At 39.7% G+C, this 7500-nt stretch overlaps 1 long non-coding RNA gene across 1 annotated transcript in view; it reads right to left on the minus strand.

Moving 5' to 3' along the window:
* Positions 1-7500, minus strand: part of LOC135098496 (uncharacterized) — a 9081-nt gene that overhangs the window by 996 nt on the left and 585 nt on the right. The window contains exon 2 of the long non-coding RNA XR_010267079.1: positions 2575-2675. This is a non-coding gene — a long non-coding RNA (uncharacterized LOC135098496). The remainder of the gene's footprint in view (positions 1-2574; positions 2676-7500) is intronic.

Consider the following 7500-nt stretch of genomic DNA (forward strand, 5'->3'; position numbering starts at 1 on the left):
TTCAATCCATACTTAAAGAAATTACATACAGATTATTACACAAAACTGAAAGACCTTTTGAATTACTGTAAATAATTTTCAAGGGTGTTTTTACAGTTGCAGTGACAGATTAACAACATTTCTGCATTACTGACAGGAGAAACACTCTTTTAAAAGGCTGTAGTTGAAGTGACAAGGGTTTTCAAGGGTGTTTTTACAGTTGCAGTGACAGATTAACAACATTTCTGCATTACTGACAGGAAAAACACTCTTTTAAAATGCTGTAGTTGAAGTGACAAGGGTTTTCAAGGGTGTTTTTGCAGTTGCAGTGACAGATTAACAACATTTCTGCATTACTGACAGGAGAAACACTATTTTAAAAGGCTGTAGTTGAAGTGACAAGGGTTTTCAAGGGTGTTTTTACAGTTGCAGGGACAGATTAACAACATTTTTGCATTACTGACAGGAGAAACACTCTTTTAAAAGGCTGTAGTTGAAGTGGCAAGGGTTTTCAAGGGTGTTTTCACAGTTGCAGTGACAAATTAACATTTCTGCATTACTGACAGGAGAAACACTCTTTTAAAAGGCTGTAGTTGAAGTGATGCGGGTTTTTAAGGGTGTTTTTACAGTTGCAGTGACAGATTAACAACATTTCTGCATTACTGACAGGAGAATCACTCTTTTAAAAGGCTGTAGTTGAAGTGACAAGGGTTTTCAAGGGTGTTTTTACAGTTGCAGTGACAGATTAACAACATTTCTGCATTACTGACAGGAGAAACACTCTTTTAAAAGGCTGTAGTTGAAGTGACAAGGGTTTTCAAGGGGGTTTTTACAGTTGCAGTGACAGATTAACAACATTTCTGCATTACTGACAGGAGAAACACTCTTTTAAAAGGCTGTAGTTGAAGTGACAAGGGTTTTCAAGGGTGTTTTTAGTTGCAGTGACAGATTAACAACATTTCTGCATTACTGACAGGAGAAACACTCTTTTAAAAGGCTGTAGTTGAAGTGACATGGGTTTTTAAGGGTGTTTTTACAGTTGCAGTGACAGATTAACAACATTTCTCCATTACTGACAGGAGAAACACTCTTTTAAAAGGCTGTAGTTGAAGTGACAAGGGTTTTCAAGGGTGTTTTTACAGTTGCGGTGACAGATTAACAACATTTCTGCATTACTGACAGGAGAAACACTCTGTTAAAAGGCTGTAGTTGAAGTGACAAGGGTTTTCAAGGGTGTTTTTACAGTTGCAGTGACAGATTAACAACATTTCTGCATTACTGACAGGAGAAACACTCTTTTAAAAGGCTGTAGTTGAAGTGACAAGGGTTTTCAAGGGTGTTTTTAGTTGCAGTGACAGATTAACAACATTTCTGCATTACTGACAGGAGAAACACTCTTTTAAAAGGCTGTAGTTGAAGTGACATGGGTTTTTAAGGGTGTTTTTACAGTTGCAGTGACAGATTAACAACATTTCTCCATTACTGACAGGAGAAACACTCTTTTAAAAGGCTGTAGTTGAAGTGACAAGGGTTTTCAAGGGTGTTTTTACAGTTGCGGTGACAGATTAACAACATTTCTGCATTACTGACAGGAGAAACACTCTGTTAAAAGGCTGTAGTTGAAGTGACAAGGGTTTTCAAGGGTGTTTTTACAGTTGCAGTGACAGATTAACAACATTTCTGCATTACTGACAGGAGAAACACTCTTTTAAAAGGCTGTAGTTGAAGTGACAAGGGTTTTCAAGGGTGTTTTTAGTTGCAGTGACAGATTAACAACATTTCTGCATTACTGACAGGAGAAACACTCTTTTAAAAGGCTGTAGTTGAAGTGACATGGGTTTTTAAGGGTGTTTTTACAGTTGCAGTGACAGATTAACAACATTTCTGCATTACTGACAGGAGAAACACTCTTTTAAAAGGCTGTAGTTGAAGTGACAAGGGTTTTCAAGGGTGTTTTTAGTTGCAGTGACAGATTAACAACATTTCTGCATTACTGACAGGAGAAACACTCTTTTAAAAGGCTGTAGTTGAAGTGACATGGGTTTTTAAGGGTGTTTTTACAGTTGCAGTGACAGATTAACAACATTTCTGCATTACTGACAGGAGAAACACTCTTTTAAAAGGCTGTAGTTGAAGTGACAAGGGTTTTCAAGGGTGTTTTTACAGTTGCAGTGACAGATTAACAACATTTAAAATACAGAAAAGAAGGAAAGAAATAACATAAATGAAAACTGAAATTATTGGAATATTAAGATGCCATTACTGAGAGAGAGAGAGAGAGAGAGAGAGAGAGAGAGAGGAGAGAGAGAGATGAGAGAGAGAGAGAAGAGAGGAGAGAGAGAGAGAGGAGGAGAGAGAGAGAGAGAGAGAGAGAGAGAGAGAGAGAGAGAGAGAGAGAGAGAGAGAGAGAGAGAGAGAGAGAGAGAGAGAGAGAGAGAGAGAGAGAGAGAGAGAGCGAGAGAGAGGGAGAGAGAGAATTTCCAAATAGTGACTGTGTGTGCGCATGTGTTGGTTAACACACACCCACACCACACTCACACACACACACACACACACACACACACACACACACACACACACACACACCACACTCACCTCCCTTCAGGGCAACAGAGACATCAATGGTGTCAACTTGTAGTGTATTAAGGAGAAGAGCATCATTGTCCAGGGGGTGTGCCAGCTGCGTACAGCCTCACCTGTAAGTAGTAGTAGTAGTAGTAGTAGTAGTAGTAGTAGTAGTAGTAGTAGTAGTAGTAGTAGTAGTAGTAGTAGTAGTAGTAGTAGTAGTAGTAGTAGTAGTAGTAGTAATGGTAACATGAAGGGAGGTGTTTTGAAGTACATAAATAAATAAATAAATAAATAAATAAATAAATAGATAAATAAATAAATAAATAATGACATCTGAAAAAAACACAAAATAAAAATCACAATTATTATTATTATTATTATTATTATTATTATTACAACAAGGACTACAGAGGAATCCCATTTCATTTACAACTGAGAATATGCACGAGCCACGCACGCACACACACAGAAGGTTTAGGAGGATAAAAAGAGTGAGGAATGTAGGCCTCCATGCCAGACACTATCACCTCTGTTATGCGCTCACCACACAAAGACGGCTCTCTGACACGGAAGCAGTGGTCATTCCAAGGAAAACCAGCAAAATACCTCCTCAGGTCCCCCCAACTAGCAGAGGCAAAACGCCAGGGGCACCTTCGCTTAGGGGGATCCTGAGGAGGGATTGGAGTGATAGGACAAGATAAAGATATGAGATTGTGATCGGAGGAGCCCAACGGAGAAGAAAGGGTGACAGCATAAGCAGAAGGTGGTAGACGGTCACTGTTCTTCTCCTAAATCTATTAACAGTGGTGTTCCTCAGGGTTCTGTCCTGTCACCCACTCTCTTCTTATTATTCATTAATGATCTTCTAAACCAAACTTCTTGCCCTATCCACTCCTATGCTGATGATACCACCCTGCACTTTTCCACGTCTTTTCATAGACGTCCAACCCTTCAGGAGGTAAACATATCACGCAGGGAAGCCACAGAACGCCTGACTTCTGATCTTTCTAAAATTTCTGATTGTGGCAGAGCAAACTTGGTATTGTTCAATGCCTCAAAAACTCAATTCCTCCATCTATCAACTCAACACAACCTTCCAGACAACTATCCCCTCTTCTTCAATGACACTCAACTGTCCCCCTCTTCTACACTGAACATCCCTCGGTCTGTCCTTTACTTATAATCTGAACTGGAAACTTCACATCTCATCTCTAGCTAAAACAGCTTCTATGAAGTTAGGCGTTCTGAGACGTCTCTGCCAGTTTTTCTCACCCCCCCCAGCTGCTAACTCTGTACAAGGGCCTTATCCGTCCATGTATGGAGTATGCTTCACATGTCTGGGGGGGGTTCCACTCATACTGCTGTTCTAGACAGGGTGGAATCAAAAAGCTTTTCGTCTCATCAACTCCTCTCCTCTAACTGACTGTCTTCAGCCTCTCTCTCACCACCGCAATGTTGCATATCTAGCTGTCTTCTACCGCTATTTTCATGCTAACTGCTCTTCTGATCTTGCTAACTGCATGCCTCCCCTCCTTCCGCGGCCTCGCTGCACAAGACTTTCTTCTTTCTCTCACCCCTATTCTGTCCACCTCTCTAATGCAAGAGTTAACCAGTATTCTCAATCATTCATCCCTTCCTCTGGTAAACTCTGGAACTCCCTGCCTGCTTCTGTATTTCCACCTTCCTATGACTTGAATTCCTTCAAGAGGGAGGTTTCAAGACACTTATTCACCAATTTTTGACCACTGCTTTGACCCTTTTATGGGACTGACATTTCAGTGGACATTTTTTTTTATTGGATTTTTGTTGCCCTTGGCCAGTGTCACTCCTGCATAAAAAAAAAAGAAAAGAAAGACAGGTAGACAAATTAATAGGGGGAAACTCCTGACACTGGCAAGACAAAGGATTTATGGGTGAAAAGTGAGACGAGGGGGAGATGGAGCGACCATTCTCGCTGAAGAAAGTAAAGGAACTGGAGAAAATTCAGAAAAATTAATAAAAAATCTGGTATCTTTGGTGACGAGTAGAAAAGAAAGGACAATTATTTGAGTCTGTAGCCTGTGACCGGTCCCTGGGGCAAATGAGATGAAAAATTGTGATACGGTTACTGGTGGTGATGTTGAGTGTTGAAACGTCCCTGGAAAATGATACAGTTTACTGGTGGTGATGTTGAGTGTTGAAACGTCCTGGAAAATGATACAGTTACTGTTGGTGATGTTGAGGTGTTGAAAACGTCCTGGAAAATGATACAGTTACTGGTGGTGATGTTGAGGTATTGAAACGTCCTGGAAAATGATACAGTTACTGGTGGTGATGTTGAGGTATTGAAACGTCCTGGAAAATGATACAGTTACTGGTGGTTGATGTTGAGGTATTGAAACGTCCTGGAAAATGATACAGTTACTGGTGGTGATGTTGAGTGTTGAAACGTCCTGGAAAATGATAAGAGTTACTGTTGGTGTGATATTAATTGTCAGATGAACTGGGAGACTCTGGAAGCAACAACCTGTGGATTAATAAGGTGCTAAACTGGCCGGTGGAGAAATTGTTGACGGAGTGGATTGTGATAGAATAAGTAGGAGACATTACCATTAAGACTTGATTCAGTGTTTAAGGTCATGGAAAATATTGAAATTGTAGGTAAAATGCATCATCTGTTCGTGGAGTTAATTTGAAAACGAGAAATGGAGTCGCCGGTGAAGGTCGTGAGGTAATCTTTAAACGCAGTAAACCCGACTTAGAAAAATTAAGAAGGAAGCCATTTTGTTGCTGCAAAGACTCAAGATGCAGGAGTGTTCAAGAAAAAAAGGGTTGGTTTTATGCAGCTATATAACTTTACTGTGGGTGATCTTGTACATAGAGAAGGAGCAAGAAGTGGAAAAAGGTAATAAACAATTCAATACAAAATCCAAAAGAAAAATTGTAAGATGACACCTGGACAAGAGGGAAGAGGAGGAAGCATGAAAGGAGACTGAATATATTAATGGTAGCAGCAGATAATATTAAGGTGATAAAAATAGCGTCAAGAAACCACTGAAAGCTGTAATGAACCTAAACTATTCTCTGCACATACTACTAGGAAGACGAAGAAGGAAGGAGGATGAAGGAAAAGTCCCCGAGGATGCATAGGACAGAAGACCTCACCAACGGCAGCTTGAGAAGGGTGTCTGCTGTGGAAGGGACAAGTTAGTGAGAAATATATTAAATAAAGCCCAAGTGAGTTAAGAGGAAGTATTTAAGATGATGGAATGATGTAAATAAAGCAACTGGGGGGGAGTACCAAACAGGATATTGAAGGGGTGTACAGAACTTGCTCACAAAATTCAGTCCAGTGGTGAAGAGACAAGATATCACACCAATACTCGAAGGATGAAAGGAAAACCCGTTCAACTACAAACCAGGTGTCCTTAACTAGTGTTGTAGGAAGATTAAGTGGAAGAACAGTGGAGGGATGGATGGAACATTTGAAAAAGAGAGAAAGGTTTGGTAAAGTCAGAACAGTGAAGCGATAGATGGAACATTTGAAAAAGAGAGAAAGGTTTGGTTAAGTCTGGAAGAACAGTAGAGCGATAGATGGAACATTTGAAAAAGAAAGGTTTGGTAAAGTCAGGAAGAACAGTGGAGCGATAGATGGAACATTTGAAAAAGAGAGAAAGGTTTGGTCAAGTCTGGAAAAACAGTGAAGCGATAGATGGAACATTTGAAAAAGAGAGAAAGGTTTGGTTAAGTCTGGAAGAACAGTGGAGCGATAGATGGAACATTTGAAAAAGAGAGAAAGGTTTGGTTAAGTCTGGAAAAACAGTGGAGCGATAGATGGAACATTTGAAAAAGAAAGGTTTGGTAAAGTCTGGAAGAACAGTGAAGCGATAGATGGAACATTTGAAAAAGAGAGAAAGGTTTGGTTAAGTCTGGAAGAACAGTAGAGCGATAGATGGAACATTTGAAAAAGAGAGAAAGGTTTGGTTAAGTCTGGAAGAACAGTGAAGCGATAGATGGAACATTTGAAAAAGAGAGAAAGGTTTGGTTAAGTCTGGAAAAACAGTGGAGCGATAGATGGAACATTTGAAAAAGAGAGAAAGGTTTGGTAAAGTCAGGAAGAACAGTAGAGCGATAGATGGAACATTTGAAAAAGAGAGAAAGGTTTGGTCAGGTCTGGAAGAACAGTGGAGCGATAGATGGAACATTTGAAAAAGAGAGAAAGGTTTGGTAAAGTCAGGAAGAACAGTAGAGCGATAGATGGAACATTTGAAAAAGAGAGAAAGGTTTGGTCAAGTCTGGAAGAACAGTGAAGCGATAGATGGAACATTTGAAAAAGAGAGAAAGTTTTGGTTACGTCAATTTGCACTTAGAAGGAAGCCTAGTCAGCACTGCGCAGGAGAGACACAGAAAGGTCTCTTATATTTAAAAGAAAGCAAATGATAAACACACCACACTAAATATTGCAATAAAAGATAAAACATGGAAAAATTAGAGGGGAACTGCTGGATCTGAAGGCGGATCAAGTGATGACAAGAACCATGACTGGAACCTTGGCTGGAAGTTAACAGTGGCATCACGCAGGGGTCAGTGCAGGGACCTATGGCGTTTGGTACATACACAACACCAATGAAAAAATAGTTACATGAATATATTTGCAGATAATGCTAAGCTGATGAGAAGGGAAGAGAATGCAAAGAACTGTATGATTTAAATGAGATGAATAAATAGGGTTTGTCTTGGCAAATGGAAGGAATATGAAGTTGTGCAAAAGTATATAAGATTAGTGACATTATGAGAAGCTGTGAAATTAAATAAATCAAGAGGAAATGGATTTGATGAGGGAAAGTTGATGAAAATTTGACTCCGAAGACAAAATTACTTGACACGAGAAGTCTGTTCAAATGAAATGCTGGAAAAAAAAGTTGCACGTTTAAACAAGAAGACCAAGAAGGAATATGAAGTTCTGCAAAAGTA

This window comes from Scylla paramamosain, unplaced genomic scaffold (genome assembly GCF_035594125.1).
Source record: "Scylla paramamosain isolate STU-SP2022 unplaced genomic scaffold, ASM3559412v1 Contig66, whole genome shotgun sequence".
NCBI classification, from domain to species: Eukaryota; Metazoa; Arthropoda; class Malacostraca; order Decapoda; family Portunidae; genus Scylla; species Scylla paramamosain.